General features: G+C 47.3%; 1 protein-coding gene across 1 annotated transcript in view; it reads left to right on the top strand.

Annotated features, from left to right (window-relative positions):
- Positions 1-208: 208 nt before the first annotated feature.
- The window catches only part of SETBP1 (SET binding protein 1), a 350,139-nt gene continuing 332,414 nt past the window's right edge, over positions 209-17,933 (top strand). Inside the window, exon 1 of the mRNA XM_054986466.1 lies at positions 209-520. The gene's annotated coding sequence lies outside the window, so the exon portion shown is untranslated. The remainder of the gene's footprint in view (positions 521-17,933) is intronic.

Genomic DNA, 17,933 nt, shown 5'->3' on the forward strand with positions numbered 1-17,933 from the left:
CCCACCGGCGCGATCCGCCGGGAGGGAAATGCATTGAAAGGCACATTTTTTTTTATTTTTGCATGCGCGCCCTGCAATTTTTTTTTTTTTGCAAATTTCAGCCAGACGCCATTTTTCCACCTCTTGCAAAAAATCGGTTCCTCTCCCTCCCCGGGCGCCTCGCTCGCCGTCCCCCCTCGCCTCTCCCTCCGCCTCGGCGCGGCAGCCAGCCGCCCTCCCTCCCTCCTCCCTCCCGCCTCCCCGGTCCTCTGCCCCCCTCCCCGCCTTCTCTGACAGTTCCCCACCGCCATGGCTTTCCTGCACCAAGAGCCGCGGCGGGAGCAGCAGCGGCGGCAGCCGGAGCAGCGAGACCTCGGGGGGCTCGGGCGAGGCACCCCCGCCGGGATCTGAGCCCCTTCCAGACCCCCCCCGCCGCGCCGCGCCGCGCCCGATCGCCCTCTCCCCGCCTCGCACCCGCGCTCGCAAGAGAAAGGAGACACGCGTCGGAGAGGCACGTTTGGCTGCGCGCGAGAAGATATGGGTGAGTTTTGTCCTGCTTGGCAGACGGGGTTGCGGGGAAATGGGGGGTCTTGGGGCCGGGGGGGGTCGTTGCCTGCCAGAAAATCCCCCCTTCCAAAGTGGATTTATTTTTTTTAATGGGGGGTTACCGGGAAAAAGCCGCTCCCGTCCGCCCCCCCCTCTCCAAACCTGCCGAGCTTTGCGCCTGGCTGTTATTGGGGGGGGGGGATTTAAAGTCCTCGGTGCATTCCGACGTTCGCGGTGTTCGAAGGGCGGGGAGGATCCGCCGCGGGGAGAAGTTTGCGCCTCGCCTGGCCGGCGGCCCGATCCCGGGCGCGTTTACTCGGGAGGAAGCCCCCCGAGGGGTGCGTACGCCTCGATTGCGGGCTGCCCCTTTTCCAGGCGCGCTCGACTTGTTGGGAGTCGTCTTCCTTGAATTGAGGGGGACTTGCTCTCGAGTAGACAGGCTGCTACACTGGCCCGGGCGCTGGCTTGGGAGGAAAGCCCCATCGAGGTCGGCGGGCTTACTTCCGAGTAAGCGGAGGGGGGGGGCTCGGGCTGCAAATTCCGAGCCCATGCTTGCTTCCGAGGGAGCCGCTGCATAATCTCTAGTGGGAAGGAGGGCTTGTAGAGGCTTACTTGCGAGTAAACGCGCCTGCAAAACCCACTGGGGCTTAAGCGTGCGTGGGATCGGCGGCAACCAGCGGGGTTTCCTTCCGAGTAAATGGGCACGCGGCCAGCCGGGCTTACTTCCGAGTAAACAGGCACGCAGCTGGTGGGAGGGGGCTTCGTTTGGAGCAGCCACGCGTGGGATCGGGGCGTGCAATTCGGCTTCCCGCGATTTGCTTCCCCGGCCCCCTTTTCCTTGCAAAGCGGGATGGCTGCCCGCCCAGGTTGCCAACAGCTCCCGCCTGGACTGGAAAGTCTAATTAGTCACGGAATGGGTGTGTGTGTGTGTGGGGGGGGGGGGGACGTTGCCTTTCTCGCATCCAAATTTCCCATCTTGCAGAAGCAAGCGACTCTTTCCCGGCTTCGCCTCCTGCTCCTTGTATGTGTGTCTCTTTTTGCAAAATCTTTCCAGCGGAGCCAGTTGGACGACTCGGGTGTTATTTTGACATTGGCAAAAGGACACGTCCGGGAACTGGCAGCTCGCAGGCATAAACAAGTGCCTCCGAAGGGGTGTGTGTGTTTGTGTGTGTGTGTGTAGTTGTGGTTTTGCCCATAGGAGAAGGGATGGGTAATTAACAATGGAGGTTTTCTCTCTCTGCGTCCCTCCAGTTTGGTGTCAAAATCACCCCTCCTTCCTACATCTACTACTAAGAAATCCGAGATTCACAGCGCAGAGTTGCTCCAGTCTAAAGCCATTGATTTCAGTGGACTTCTAGTGGGGCAACTCAGCATAGGATTGCATGGTCAGCTGGCTAACCAGCCTTTTTTTTAAAAAAGCCACAAGGAGCACTCCAGCTGGTCTACTCAGAAGTAACTCCCATGTTTTGCAGTGGGGCTTACCCTCAGGAAAGTGTCCTTAGGGTTGAAGCCACTGCCCCTCCTAAAATCAAGCGCTGTGCTTCTAGATCTTGTATGCTTCCCGTTCAAAGCCAGTTGTATTTCTTTGCAGAAGACAGGAAAGCCAGGCGGGGCGGGGGGGGGGGGCGAAGGATGCAAAATAAATTGTATAAAGATAGAAGGGCTTGTGCATGCTTGTTTGTGGAGGGGCGCTTCTGTTTTCCTCTACAGATTTCTTTCTAATATCACCAATGAAAACCCGAGCACCTTTGCAGCTTGTTCGTTTTTGCATTGCAGGATTTCATGTGAGGGGAAGGGGAGGGATTCCAAACATGCAGCTGCCTCCAGAAGGCGAGGAGCGAGCAGAATTTCCTTTATGGTTTCTCTTCATGGCTTGCGTTTGGCAAAGATGGGGGTCCCTCAAACGGCTTTTTTCCCTCCCCCTGTGCATTGCAAGCACTGTGTGTCCATTGCAATATCTCTTAAAAGTTCCTGGTTTTGGAAAGCTACTGCTGGCAAGGGGTGGAAGACTGGAATTCTTCTGTTCATGTGCCATGCGCATGCATGAAGGCTCATCTTCATAACAAGCCCTCTGTGTCCGTTGCAGTATCTCTGCCATCCCCTAAAAGTTACGGTTTTGGAAATCTGTTGCTGGCGAAGGATGACAAAAGGGAATTCTTCTGTTTGTTTGGTGCGCGCACTTGCACGCATGAAGGTTCGTCTTGCTGTGTGAGTGGCAGAAGATCAGGTTCCAGCTTGTCTGGGGAGGGGGGGGAATAAAACAGCAACTTCCCCAGTCTGAGAGCACCTAGACCTCCTTGGGGCTTCAGGGAGAACAGAGAATCCCCCCCTCCCAAACCGCTCCCACCTCTGGACCCCCTGCTGCGAAACATTAGGCTTCCCCTCCAGACAGGAGTAAAGAGGGACGCAGCAGCTGTAGCTGGAAAAGCCCATCTGTGCTGCATGAGGGATGTCTGGTGTGGGTCGGTTTGATGGATGGAAACCGACACTCAGGAAGGGGGAGGGGGTGGGATCCAGGGGTGGAGTGAGAATTGAGACCTGGACGGCACCTCCTCTTGTGCGGGTGACATTGCAGTGTGCAAAGCCTCTTCTTGTGTCTATTTTCTCAGTGCCTTCCGGGGAAACTGCAGTAGCAGTGAAGTGCAACTATGTGTGTTTATAGTGTTTTGAAGCATTTTCCGAGCGAGGAGAAATAAACGGAGGGCCGAGTTCTGCTGTGATATATTATGAAAGTCTGCCTAAGGATGAATCCACATTCTTTTGGGAATGATAGGATCTGTTGAGCAGGAAAGTGCTACAGGCGTCAATCCTCCTTATTCACAGTGATCTCCCCCCAATTTTTTGGGGCGGGGGGTAGTTGGATTATGACATACTTTCTTTATCTGTATCAATATGCATTTTCTGCCTGAATTGGGTGATTTTTCCGGAGATGCCAAAGGAAATTGGCCCAGAGAAAAGAAGGAGGCATAAAGCATCCCAAATCTGGCATCTGATGAGAATCTCGAGGAAATATCCCAAGTGGGGTGGCTTGTTTCTCTGCAGAAGACAAAAATGAAGCTAGAGTCCAGCAGCATCTTAGAGAGGAAGAGAAGTGATGCCCACCAGTTGGAGCTCCCTTGTTCCGATGTGTGTGTGTGTTATGTGCCATCAAATCGCCTCCGACCTATGGCGACCCTATGCATGGAAGACCTCCAAAACATCCTATCATTAACGGACTTGCTCAGATCTTGCAAACTGGAGGACGTGGCTTCTTTTATTGAGTCTAGCCATCTCGTTTTAGGTCTTCCACTTTTCCTAGCATTATTGACTTTTCCAGAGAGTCTTGTCTTCTCATGATGTGACTAAAGTATGATAGCCTCAGTTTTGTCATTTTAGCTTTAAGGGAGAATTCAGGCTTGGTTTGATCTAGCACCCACTTATTTGTCTTTTTGGCCGTCCGTGGCATCCGCAAAACTCTCCTCCAGAACCCATTTCAAATAAGCCAATTTTCTTCCTGTCAGCTTTCTTCACTGTCCAACTTTCACATCCATACATCGTAATGGGGAATACCATCATTTGGATTATCTTGATCTTGGTCCCCAGAGAGACAGCTTTGTCTTTAAGGATCTTCTCTAGCTCCCTCACAGTGATACAGATAAGGAAAGATAGTCTGGCTTTTCTGGAAAACCAGTTGTGGATTTGAGAGGGCACGGTTATGATTCAGGGGCATAATTGCTGCCCCCCCCTCCGTGGCAAAGGCACACTTTTTGTACAAGCTGACCCCTGCCAGAAGTAGGTGGCAGGTGATAACTGCCCAAAGAGGGAAAGCGCATGCGAAGGAGATTGCTTTTGTTTCGTCGTCCCCCACCCCCTTACTTTATGCCAAAAGCAGAGGTGTTTCATTAACTGTAAGATGTAAACAGCCCAGCGGGGCGCTTAGTGCCGTTCGGTGGCGTTTCAGGCAGCGGAGCAAGTGCCAAACTGGCCTGCTGTGGGGGCAGCCGCCGTGCCTTTGCCTTATATGTACATCTCTGGAGTTCGAAAGGATGTTCCAGGCAAGTAGAATGTTGACCCTCCAGGTCTTCTGGCTGTGTTGGGAGGGGGGGTGAGAAGTAACTTGATCCCTTGCATATTGACCGCAGGACTTGCCAGGGGGGTAAAGAGCTGCAGGGCCGGCCTATCAGACCATGCCTCCGATTTTTAGGAGTCCGAAAGTAAACCACAGACGGTTTTTTTAAAAAAGAAATGTTTTCCAATTCTTGTGCACACGCTGCATAATGGGAAAAATTTCCTCCCCTTTCCAGACTGGCCATCTGAATTCAGGGCAAGCTTTCTTGCCGCAGCTCTGTGAGATCCGAAGAGGGCCGCACTCTTGTTTATCTTAGCATGTGATTATACAGACTTCCTCCTTCGGCATGGGAGACTTATGTTATTTTGGAACTGTTTACTTTGGGATATGTCTTCAGCTGGGAGGTTAATTTCTGTTTTCAACCTGCCTTACTGCCTAACGCTCAAGGAAGGTAGGAAGGACGAGGCCCTTTTTGGCAGTGGGCCTCCTCGGCATTTAACAGCTGCCATGTCATGCAGAAATTCAATAGGGAAAGTTCCCCGGGTCTGAAAAGCTTTACCTGTTGGATTTCTGCAAAGGGTGTTCTAACAGGGAACACACTTTGTAAACCGCTCCAAGTGGGCGTTAAGTTGTTCTGAATGGCAATATATAAATCTATTGTTGTTGTTGTTGTTGTTATTATTTATTATAACAACAACAACAGTTGCACATATATACTGCTTTTCTAGACATATTAGTGCCCCATTTAGAGCAGCGAACAAAGTCAGTGTTGTTATTATCCCCATGATACAGCTGGGGAGCTAGGACTGAGAGGAGTGGCTTACTCAAGGCCACTTGCTGAACTTGTGGCAGTAGTGGGATTTGAACTAGTAGAATGCTGATTTGCGACCCAACCGCTTAACCATTATGCGACAACTTCAGAAGAAATGTGGACCTTTTAGACAAGTGGCCTTATTCAGCATAAAGCAGCTTTACGTATATGTGCAGATAGAGATTGAGATAAATATAGTCTCAGCTTACAATATGTTTCATAGTCTGCAATGCGTACAACCAAAGCTTGGGCCCTTTGGGTTCCCTGGTGTGGCCCACAGAACACTTTCTGTATCTTGGATGCAGAATGCACGTGGGGCCGTGGCTCAGTGGTTGAACATCTGGCTTGCATGGGAAGGTTCCAGGTTCAGTCTCTGGCACCTTCAGTTAAAAAGGTCAGGCAGCAGACGGCGTGAAAGACCTCCGCCTAGAACGCCAGAGAGCTGCTGCTAGTCAGAGTAGAGAGACGATACTGATAGGCCAATAGCCTGATTCGGTATAAGGTAGTTTTGTGCCTTCATGTATGCGTTCACACTAGTGGCCATTTATGAGTGGAAAAGGCAACTTGAACAACTGGTATGATGAGAGACCCACCTAGAGGCAGTGTATGCATTTTCTAAATAAGTAATAGATCCAGAGAAGTTAGCCATGTTAGTCTGTTGTTGCAAAATAGTAAAGAGTCCAGTAGCACCTTTAATAATAACAACATTTGAATTATATACCGCCCTTCAGGACAACTTAATGGCCACTCAGAGCGGTTTACAAGGTATGCCATTATTATCCCCACAACAAAACACCCTGTGAGGTGGGTGGGGCTGAGAGAGCTCTGAGAGAGCTGTGACTGACCCAAGGTCACCCAGCTGGCTTCAAGTGGAGGAGTGGGGAATCAAACCCGTCTCTCCAGATTAGAGTCCCATGCTCTTAACCACTACACCAAACTGGCTCTGGAAGGCAGCTCCAGCCCATTTCTGTTCCTTGCTGCCCTCTGGTTGCCATCCCACACAGTTTTAGACTGGAGAGGAGAAATTGATGGAGCCAAAGCATAAGCTTTCAAGCATCTGATGAAGAGAGTTGTGGTTCTCAAAAACTTATGCTACAATAAAGTTGGTTCGTCTTAAAGGTGCTACTGAACTCTTTACTAAATAAGTAAGTGGGCAGGAAAAATAATGCATTTGCATCTGAGATGGTCAAAGAGATACTTAGGGCAGTATCTAAGACCCTTAAGGGCCAGCTGTTGGCAGCTTTGCATCGAGAAAGCTTCAGTCTCAGGCATGATCATTGTGGGGTAGTGACGAGAGTGTAAGGCTAGGATCTGGGAGACCCTGTGACTTGGAGTCTCTCTGCATGAGACATCCGACACGTGAAGAACACGTGTCGGGAGATGCAATGTTAGCAGGGAAGGGTAGTTTTAAAAGACGGAGCCAGCAGCAGGGCAAAGGCTTTGCTATCCACTCCATTTCTTGCTGCCCTCTGGTTGCAACCCCACACAGTTTTATACTGGAGAAGTGAAATTGACAGAGCCTTCCCAGAGGCAAAGATGAAATTAACAAATCCTCTGAGGAGCGATCTCTGCCTGCTCTGTGTAGAGAGGTGAAATTGACAGAGCTTTTGGCTCTGTCTTTTTAAACTATGCTTCCTGGCTAACATTGTATCTCTCCACACTTGACCAACACATGCTGAGGTGTCTCATGTAGAGAGACACTCGATATTCAGGCTGCTTTATTTAGTGGTTGTCAGTGAGGCGAAGAGTTTTCTTGTTTCTTTTCAGCCTGAGGGAAGGTGGAGATTTGCTTTGGGAGTCTTTTCTGGCTTTTTCACTTCTATGCAGGCTCAGGCTGTTGTGTTGGGTTGTGTATGTTGATGCTTTTAACTGTTTCATTAGTAATTTGATTTGGACATCCTGTGGACATCTGCGCTCCGTTGTTATGCATTTACTCTGTTTATACCTCGCTATTCTCTCTGATGAGGACCCAGAGTGGCTTGCAGCATGCGGTCCATCTCCATTTTATCTTCACAACCTCCCTGTGGGGTAGGTTAGGCTAAGAGTGTGTGACTGGCCCAAGGTTGCCCAACGGAGTGGGACCTCAAACCTGGGGCTCCCAAATCAGAGAGTTTCTCAACATGAGACACCTTGGCGCGTGTTCATCAAGTGTAGGGAGACGCAATGTTAGCCAGGAAGCGTAGTTTAAAAAGACAGAGCCTGCGGAGATTGCACCTTGGAGGGTTTGTTAATTTCATCTTTGCCTCCCTGAAGGCTCTGTCAATTTCACCTCTCCAGTCTAAAACTGCATGGGATCACAACCAGAGGGCAGTGAGGAATGGAAATGAGCTGGACCCGCCTTCCAGAGCCAGGCTTGGACCTGGAGAGGTTATCAGGGGCTGAAGTTTCCCTTCTGGCATTTCACAGCCCCTTCACACTGCTCTAGCATATAGCACAGCCTTTTCCCTGCCACTGGCTCTGTCTTTTTAAACTACCCTTCCCAGCTACCATTGCATCTCCTGACACATGTTCTTCACATGCCAGCTGTCTCGTGTAGAACTACACCATGTGCCTCCATCTTCTGGAGGGAGGGACCTTTTCTGTGGTGACTCCCCCGTTGTGGAATTTTTTTCCAAGATGACCTGACCTGATTCTGACTTTATTAAGATTTCAAAGCCTTCTAGTGGCTTCTGTATCATTTTGGTGTCTTTGTTTTATTGTTAGGATTGTTGTTTTGGGGCTGTTGTGTTTGCTTTTGTTTGTTGGTGTTTTAACTGGATTTTGAGATCTTTTTAGTAGAAGGGCACAGGGCAAAACTCCTTTAAATCAACTGCCCTGTTTCTTGGATTTCCCTTTCCTTAATCATTGTTTGCAACGGTGGTTATGGAATTTATTAGACAGAGTTGCCTTTGGTGATTCTTGAAGGATGAATATTTGGTTACTGCATGTCGATTTCTGTATCTTGTAATCAGGTGTAGAAAGAAGCAAGAGTCTAGTAGCACCTATAAGACTAACAAAATTTGTGGTAGGGTGTAAGCTTTTGTGAGTTACAGCTCACTTCTTCAGATAGTTCAAGAATCATGAAAGCTCATACCCTACCACAAATTTTGTTAGTCTTCTAGGTGCTGCTGGACTCTTTCTCTTTCCTACTGCTACAGACAGACTAAGACGGCTTCCTGTCTTGATTTGTAATCACCCGGGCTGTCATTTTGTAGAAAAATAACACACAGAAATGCAATCATTATTGGTTGCCAGGTTGCAACCTGGAGATTTGCGTTGTAGGTTTAGAGCTGCATTTTAAGGAGGCTGTGAAGCAGCTGCAGTCCTCCCTTTCTTCCTCCCCCACCTGCTGTGGAACACACCTGCTTATGGCATCAGGCAGCCTGCTTAGGTGATAGTTTTAACTCTCTAGTATGAATCTCTGGAGGGAGGGAAGGTGGCATGGCATAACCTCATCTTGTTGGATCTCGAAAGCTAAGCAGGATCCGCCCTGGTCAGTACTTGGATGGGAGACCGTCAAGGAAGACTCTGCAGAGGAAGGCAACGGCAATCCTCCCCCCCTCTGCCCCTTGCTTGTCTTGAAATACCCTTTCTAGGGTCCCGATAACCGCAACTCGACAGCATAACCATATGAATCTGAGGGATGGGACCAGGCAACGCTGTTTGTAGCTGCAAAGAAGATGCTGGCCATTGTGGGCAATATCTGGTGGAACCCGAGATGGGCGCAGTCCGATTTACTAAGGCTAGGGAGAGGAATGTTAGTGTCTTCATCTTTCCTTCTGACCAGCAGAGGCGGAATAAATTATGCAAAGTGGTCATTCCAATCAGCTTAATATGTGTCCTCTTGTTGCGGAACTTTTATTTTTTTTTGCGCTTTTTATTTTTTTTTTTGCACGCTGCTTAACATTTTGACTGAAACTGCAAATCCAAATGGCCATCTGTAGCCGTGGTGGAAGGGTTCCGGATAAGCCAGCACTGTCCCTGTGGAAGGCCGACATTTGGCAAGTCTGGTGTGTGGCGTTTTCTCCCAGGGCCCCATGTAAACACCAGGTGTCTTCCCATGTATTTAATTCCTACAGCTAGCAGCTGGCGATTTGGCTGTGGCGGGGAGTTTATGCTTCTCAGCTTCTCCAAACAATATCGTTCCTCTTACTCGTACTTTAATCTTCTGGTCTTAGACTGGAACAGTTATGTAAGGAGAAAGATGAGAACTGCCCAGGGACTTTCGGATTGGTGATCGGTCTTGCATTCAGTCATGGTTCTGACTTTGTAATTTTTATTATCTAGCTTCTCAGACTCAAAGCTTTAATGAAAAACAGAAATCTTTCGAGGACGCATTAAACTAGGACCTCCCCCTCCCTTCCCCTCCATCTCATCCCAGGATGAGAAGTATATCAGAAAAGAGAGCCAGCACTGTGTAGTGATCAGAGGATGGGAATGGAACTGGAAGGACCCAGGTGCGAATCCCGGCGTTGCCATGAAGTTTACTGGTGGTCTTGGGCTGGATATTTTCACCCAGCTTTAGCTGTTGTGAGGATAAAATGGGGAAAGAGAACCACGTAGGCTGCTCCAAGCTCTTTAGGGGAAGGATAAAAATGGAGAAGATAGGAGGTTTGCAAGATGTTGCTGGAGTCCCTTTCTTGCCTGGCCGCTTGTACTGGTGATCAAAAACCCTGTGGAGGCTGGATTGCCAGCTCTGGAAATCAAAAATCTTCACAATTTTTTTTAAAAAATGAGGACAAAGCGCCTGATGTAGTACGTTGAGATTGCACAGCACGGAAATAGGCTAAGTGCTAGAGATCAAATAAGGCAGCGAATGAATGAATGTAAAAATACTTCCTCCCCCTGCCCCCAAATCCTCTGGCACGACGGAGATTGCTTTACTTAGCAATGTAATCCTGTGCACGCTTACTCGGAAGTGAGTCTCACATAGGATAAACTCTTGCAATCGGGGAAAAGGACCATAGGTTTTTAGAGAAGCAGTGTAGCCTTGCTTAACAGCAAAGTGCAAACCTGGTATGTCTGGGGTCAGTCCCTGAAATCTGGAGGCAAAAGTTCTTGGACAAAAAGCGTGGGGTAAAATCCTTGCCGTGTGGTCAGATGTCTTATTCTCAATAAAACTTCGCATTCAGTGTTGCCGACTCTGGTAGAGCTGTTGCCGGACCATTTGAGAGAGTGGGAAGCAGTCAAACAAGTATGACTGGGATGGGCGGGAGAGAATATTGTTGATTCCCAGTGAATTTTGTGATGGACTCATTCACAAGGCCAGTTGTCCTTTCAGTGTAGTCAAAACAGTGACTGAAACAGGCTGTTTCATATGGATGAGTTAATAGGACAGAATCTCAAGTGCGTACGCAGTAGATTTGCCGCCTTTGTTTGTTATTCCAAACCGTTGTTGGATTTAGTGTTCCCATGTTTGGGAATGACCTATGTCAGTTTTATCTTCTGAACCGATTTCTCGTCTCCAGAAGTGGTCGTTCTTAGGGCTTGTGTGCAATTTTCCTGATCCAGTGGCCCGTACACGGTCCGGCTATTCACCTGGATCATCCATCGATTTCAATAGAGACAGCAGGTCCACTAGGGCATTCCTTTGTTCACATGATCTTCCGAATACGGAAACTCCTTGTGCGTCTGGAAGAAATTATTGCGTTGGGATGGTTGTGTTGTACTCCTTGGCCCTCTATCACCATGATCCAATAGGCGAATTTTTAGTAGGTAGCTGTAAGCTTGTGTCAGGGTATTCACTGGGGGGTAATTCACTTGAAGGCTATGAGTATGTACCATCACCTTTTATCAGTTCAGTGTAGTGGTTAAGAGCGGCAGGACTCTAATCTGGAGAGCCAGGTTTGATTCCCCACTCCTCCTCTTGAAGCTAGCTGGGTGATCTTGGGTCAGTCACAGCTTTCTCAGAGCTCTCTCAGGCCCACCTACCTCACAAACTGATTGTGGTGAGGATAATAATAACACACTTTGTAAACCGCTCTGAGTGGGCATTAAGTTGTCCTGAAGGGCAGTATATAAATCAAATGTTGTTGTTGTTGTTGTTGTTGTTGTTATCATAATCACAGGCCGACCCAATTATTCAGCCACCAGATCAGAATCGTCCCACCATCCTTATTTGGTGATGCACCAGAGTAGTAATAAACCTTTGGATTTTTCTGTCTCCCCGAGATTGCGTAAAGGAGACTGTCAAACAGTGGAAAAATCATGCCTTCTGTCCATGATGCCCCCAAAGAAGCGGGCATAAGTAGAAAAGATGAGTTTGGGAAAAATTGTGTAATTCTTCCCAGTGCAGCTGTTTGATCCCTTTCCTTAAGGCTCAGCATAAAAAATCTGAAGATGTCCTTTATTGATGAATTGACCTCTTCAGATAAGCGATCATGTACTTGATCTTTTCTCTCTGATGGAAAAAACACTTAAGTTGGTAGAAGGCTCCTTAGTCTAGAAGAACATCCTCCATTTCAGGGTGTGTGTATGTGTAGGAGGCACATTACTTTTTTTTGTACACCTCTTAGATGTGTATGCCAGTTGCTTCTCAAAAGTGTGTGCGCGTGTTATGTGCCGTCAAGTTGCCTCCAACCTATGGCGACCCTATGCATGGAAGACCTCCAGAACGTTCTATCTCTAACAGACTTGCTCAGATCCTGCAAACTGGAGGACGTGACTTCTTTTATTGAGTCAAGCCATCTCGTTTTAGGTCTTCCTCTTTCCCTACTGCCTTCTACTTTTCCTAGCATTATTGACTTTTCCAGAGAACCTTGTCTTCCCATGATGTATTGCTTCTTGGAAGTATTTTTGGCTAATCCTCCTACCTACAGTGACTTTATTGGCCTCTTGGTAGGAATCAGTTGCTGATATGTAATTGCGATTCTTTTCACTCCTTGGAAAATTCCCTCAACATCAGCTAAACTTTGGCCTTCTGTCCAAGGATGTGAATAGGCTCATTCGCCTTTGATTTGACGGGACAAGGAGATATTGCTACCTCCACCAACTTTTCTGGGGGTTTGAACTGTTGTTCAGGTGTCAGGATAGTTAAGGTAATGGCTAATTAATATTTATTGGCTTTAATGTCCGGTTTTCTAAGATCTCTTTCTCGGTACCAACTTACCTCTGGAATTTGGATGGCCTGGTACAATTGGACACGTTTTTAAAAGACTTGCTGGTGTTTCTTATATGAATAAGATAGCAGGCCTTGGGGTGTTTAAAATGATATTGGAATTACATATCCCCATTTCCCCCACAGCCTCTTTTTCTACAAAGGGGAGCCAGTACATGTAATCAGATGCAAATTAAGGTGTCTGGTATGGAAAGATGACAGCAGGTGATGCAAACTAGGTTAAACAAAAGAAAGGACAGAGGAAGTGAAAATGTCTAGGAAAAGCTCTAGTTTTATGTCTTTAGGATGCCCCCCTTTTTGTATTTGGTGAGCTTGGAGGCCGTTTTCCCCATCTTCTGTGTAGCTTGGTGCTGCCACCATTAAAAGTGGGCAAGAACCGATTAACTGTAAAATACCAGCAAACAGTGGGTGGACTGGCCATTTAACTCACTGGGAGACTTTTGGATAGGCCACGGTCTTGGTAAACTCCTGTTGGGTTTTTTATCTGGTTGTTAAATGTATGTGGCTTGGGTTTTGCTTGTTTCCTGGAGCCTTTGCCCTGCAGGTGGATTTCTCTATGTATCTACTATCTGTGGCACACAGTAATTAGAACTGTGTTGGTCAATCTGTAGTTGAGCTTGTGGATGCTGTCAAGTTTGTTTTTGGACAGAATATCCAGCCTCATATCTGTTGCTCCTTCCGGTTATGTTAGGGTTGCCAGCCTCCAGGTAGTGGCTGGAGATCTCCCGGAATTACAGCTGGTCTCCAGGCCACAGAAATCAGTTCACCTGGAGAAAATGGCTACTTTGGGGGGTGGACACTATGGAATTATGCCATGCCCTTTCCCTCCCTAAACCCCACTTTCTCCAGGTTTCTCCAGGTTTCACCCCTCAGATCTCCAGGAATTTCCCAACTTGGAGCTGGCAACCCTAAGCTGTGTGTACTGGTTCAAATACCTGAAGCAGTGAAGGATGGGCCAATTCCCCTTCTATCTTGTTGGAGATGCTTTAGGCTGTTCCTGCACTGGACAAGAGGTTGGACTAGATGGTCTGTAAGGACCCTTCCAACTCTAGGATTCGTTAAGCTGAATGACTGCCTATACAGAAACATGGATGTGCCCCAACCAGCTTTTCACGGTTCTCTGCCCTCTCCCTTTTTTAAAGTGGAAGATTTGTGTAGATTGATTTGGTCTTTGGTGTGTGATCAGCCCCCAGTGTAATGTGCTCATATCATGTGGTGTTGGTGTTGGTGGTGGTTCTTCCTCTTCTTCCTCCTCCTCCTCTTCTTCTTCCTCTTCTTCTTCCTCCTCTTCCACCTCCTCCTCCTCCTCCGCCACCGCCTCCTCTGCCTCCTCCTCCATCATCATCATCATCATCATTTATTCCTCCTTTCTCATTGAGATCCAAGGTGGATTACCCAGTGCAAGTGAAAATACAGTATAATCAACAGCTGTGTGTGTTGTGGAGGAGAGGAGCTTGCGCGTACTTGCCCTTAGTTTTCACAAAGAGGATTTTTCTTTTGGCTATTAGGAGCATGAACGGCTCTGAATAGGAATCCAAGCGCATGAAAATGTGTTACTGTGTTGTTGCTCTGCATTTATAGGGTCGTTCCATCTAATCTGCCCTGTGGCATTCTGAACAGCGCCGTTGAGGGCAAGAAGCTACACGGGAAATGAAGTGTGAACAGATAACCCCGAAACGGTCCAGTCTACACTTGAAGATCAGTTTATTCGCAACACGTCATGTGCTTCTTTAGCATGCTGGGACCTTAGGCTGTGTTTCTTTTATGGGCCTTGTGAATTATGGTGGTACTGCTTTGTTTGATCACAGTTGGCTTTCCCTTCCCTTCAGATGTAACAGTTAGCTATGTGTGTGGAAAGGTAACTATCTGATCTAATCACAGTGTTTTGAAACTAATTGAAGAGTCAAATATGATTCTGTAAAGTGCTGCTTAACTCCTCAGACTTGGGAAGACTTATGGTGAAATCCTAAGCAGAGGTACACCAGTCTTCACCCATTGAAATCAGTGAGCTTAGACAGGCATAACTCTGCTTAGGATTTAACTGAGAATTAACATGTGAGTTTTTCGCACACGCATCTAGGGGCCAAGCTAGAAGTGATGAATGGCACTTGAACAGCAAGTGAACAGACTCACGTGTATTCCTCCCTGTTTGCTTGTGCTCCACTTGCGTTCCACTTGATCACTACGAGCCAAACTACAAGTGACGCCTGACACTAGTTGGACACTTGTCAGCTTCCCTCAAGTTGTGATGGGAAATGTAGGTGTCCTGGTCTTGCAGCTTGGCTCTCCGACTGCTGTCCAATGGACTTTTCAACTGTCACTTGTCCAACATTCCGCCAAGCTGCCTACATTTCCCATCAATACTTGAGGGAAGCTGGCAAGTGTCCAACCTGTGTCATTCGTCACTTGTAGTCTGGCCCCCAGTGAGGCGCAAGTGAACAGGGAGGAATATACGTGAGTGTTCACTTGCCATTCAAGTGTCATTCGTCACTTGTAGCTTGGCCCTCAGGCAATGGATGAGAAAGTTGGAGCTAGGAAAAAAATGTACATGTTTTTAAATGTTGGGTGTCTAGAGAATACTTCTAGTTTGGTGACAAGGCCATTGTGATTCTTTTGGCCTATTTAGGGTTAGTTCTGGCGGCAGTAATAGCAAAAGATGTCCATAAAACTAGAGAGCCAGATAAGACTTGCTTTTATTTATTTACTTTGTTAAATTTATCACCCGCTCTCCCCACAAGCAGGCTCAGAGCGGGTAACATCAATCAATAAAAACCACATTAAAATACATTAAATACATTAATCTCATCAAAATGCATTACTATATAGAAATGAGTGCAAGAAGGCAGCAACATAGCGATCCATATGCCGAACTCCGCCTGATACATCCCATGGGATGGGTGATGAGTTACTCATCCCAAGTCCTTTTGTGGGGCCTTATTGTCGGTCCGTTCTTAACAAAGTGATCGACTCAAAAAGGATGTTGTATAGGAAAGGTGTCTAAAATGATCACGGAGGCTGCAGGATCTCTGTGACACGGGAAGATTTAAAGAGACGGGCTTTTAAATCTAGGTGAGTAAAGTGAGAGACATTTGAGGTTTGTAGGATTTGTGAATGATATGCTTCGGTGGATAGAGAAGATACTGAAAGGTCGACTGGTTTACCCTCTATAATCCAAACCACTGAATGTCTCAAGCAAATAAAATGTAACAGTCCTATTGGATCTGGATCAGACCCTCTCATCCAGTATCCTGGTTCTCACAGAGTCCAACCAAATGCCCCTGGGAGGCCTGCAAACAAGATATGGGACAATTTCCCCCAGCACTTGATGCTCAAAGGTACACTACCTCTGACTATGGAAGTTCCATTTAGCCGTCATGGCTGGAAATCATTGAGGGAGCCAGCCTCTATAGATTTGTCTAATACATTTATATAATTGATAAACTAGTGGCCTAGGCAGCAGATCCTTTGACTCCCTGAGCCCAGATTCATTTTGTACCAGGAATGCTCATAATTTCACATTATAGGTGACACAAGGTGCATTGTGTTCTTTCTGTGTACAATTCTGGTCACCTCACCTCAAAAAAGATATTATAGCACTGGAAAAAGTGCAGAAAAGGGCAACTAGAATGATTAAAGGGATGGAACACTTCCCCTATGAAGAAAGGTTAAAGCGCTTGGGGCTCTTTAGCTTGGAGAAACGACGGCTGAGGGGTGACATGACAGAGGTTTACAAGATTACGCATGGGATAGAGAGGGTAGAGAAAGAAGTCTTTTCCTCCCTTTCTCACAATACAAGAACTCATCGTGGCACTCAATGAAATTGCTGAGGAGTCGGGTTAGAACGGATAAAAGGAAGAACTTCACCCAAAGGTGAGCCAGTTTGGTGTAGTGGTTAAGAGCAGCAGGACTCTAATCTGGAGAACAGGGTTTGATTCCCCACTCCTCCACTTGAAGCCTGCTGGGTGACCTTGGGCTAGTCACGGCTCTCTGGAGCTCTCTCAGCCCCACCCACCTCACAGGGTGTTTTGTTGTGGGGATAATAATGGCATACTTTGTAAACCGCTCTGAGTGGGCATTAAGTTGTCCTGAGGGTGGTATATACATCGAATGTTATTATTATTACTTCTTCACCCAAAGGGTGATTGACACATGGAATTCACTGCCCTAGGAGGTGGTGGCAGCTTCAAGCATAGACAGCTTCAAGAGGGGATTGGATAAACATATAGAGCAGAGGTCCATCAGTGGCTGTTAGCCACAAGGTATAAATGGAACTCTCTGTCTCGGGCAGTGGTGCTCTGTATTCTTGGTGTTTGTGGGGGGGGCAATCAGTGGGAGGGCTTCTAGTGTCCCTTCCCTACTGGCAGACCTCCTGAGGACACCTGGGTTTTTTGGCCACTGTGTGACACAGAGTGTTGGACTGGATGGGCCATTGGCCTGATCCAACATGGCTTCTCTTATGTTCTTACGTTCAGAGCTTGTGGAGTGAGTATAAAGTAATGGTTAGAGCGTCTGAACTCTGAAATATGAAGGAGAACTTCTTGAGTCGGTGTCATGGTAAAATTCCAGATAACAATCCAACAGATTCTCACTGCATTGGGAACAGGGCCTCCCTCCTTTCTCCTGTGGTTGCTCCCATGAAGATAAATCAAATATTCCCTTTTTGTATCCTAAAGTCTTAATTCCTTCTGCTCGTAACTCTGGAGTGCCTTAAACCAATGATGGGTTGGGATTAAAGATGGCAAAACAGCTTCTTTGCAGGTTGCAAGACACTGGTGGTTTTTTTCAGGAAATTGAATGCAAATTTCCCAGCCTGTTCAAGCATGCGTATCTCAGAGTTATGTGAGACTCACAGTGTTCCAGAATCCAAATCTTCTTACCTATTGACTCAGAAATGGAAGACGGACCTAGGACCGAACTAAACAGAATGCTAGATTGGAACTCAGAACAAGCGATTTGGCCTTGGACAAGAAATGTGAACGTGGGGGTATGTGGCCACGGAACTGACTGCTGCAAATGACAGTATTCCTCCAATTGAAAATGCCCTGCCCTAGAGCTACTAAAAGTATTTAAAAGACTGTCACTTATTTATTTTATTTTATTTATTTTATCATATTTGTATTCCACCCTCCCCGTGAGCGGGCTCAGGGCAGATAGCAGATTAAGAACATTTAAAACATTCCATATAAAACATCTAAAAGCATCATACAAAAATATAAAAAAATAGCAGCACTCTTTTTCTTGATGGTGGCAATACAGTTAATAACAAATAATGCAACAGTACAATTGAACATGGCAGCAGCTTAAGAGCAGTGGTGGGAAGCTTTCATAGGGAGGGGGGTAGATGTTGTATCCTCCAGCCAGCGGAGGCCCAGCCTCAGCCATAAGCCTGGCGGAACAACTCTGTCTTACAGGCCCGGCGGAAAGATAGTAGATCCTGCCGGGCCCTGATCTCA

Source organism: Eublepharis macularius, chromosome 8 (genome assembly GCF_028583425.1).
Source record: "Eublepharis macularius isolate TG4126 chromosome 8, MPM_Emac_v1.0, whole genome shotgun sequence".
Lineage (NCBI taxonomy): Eukaryota > Metazoa > Chordata > Lepidosauria > Squamata > Eublepharidae > Eublepharis > Eublepharis macularius.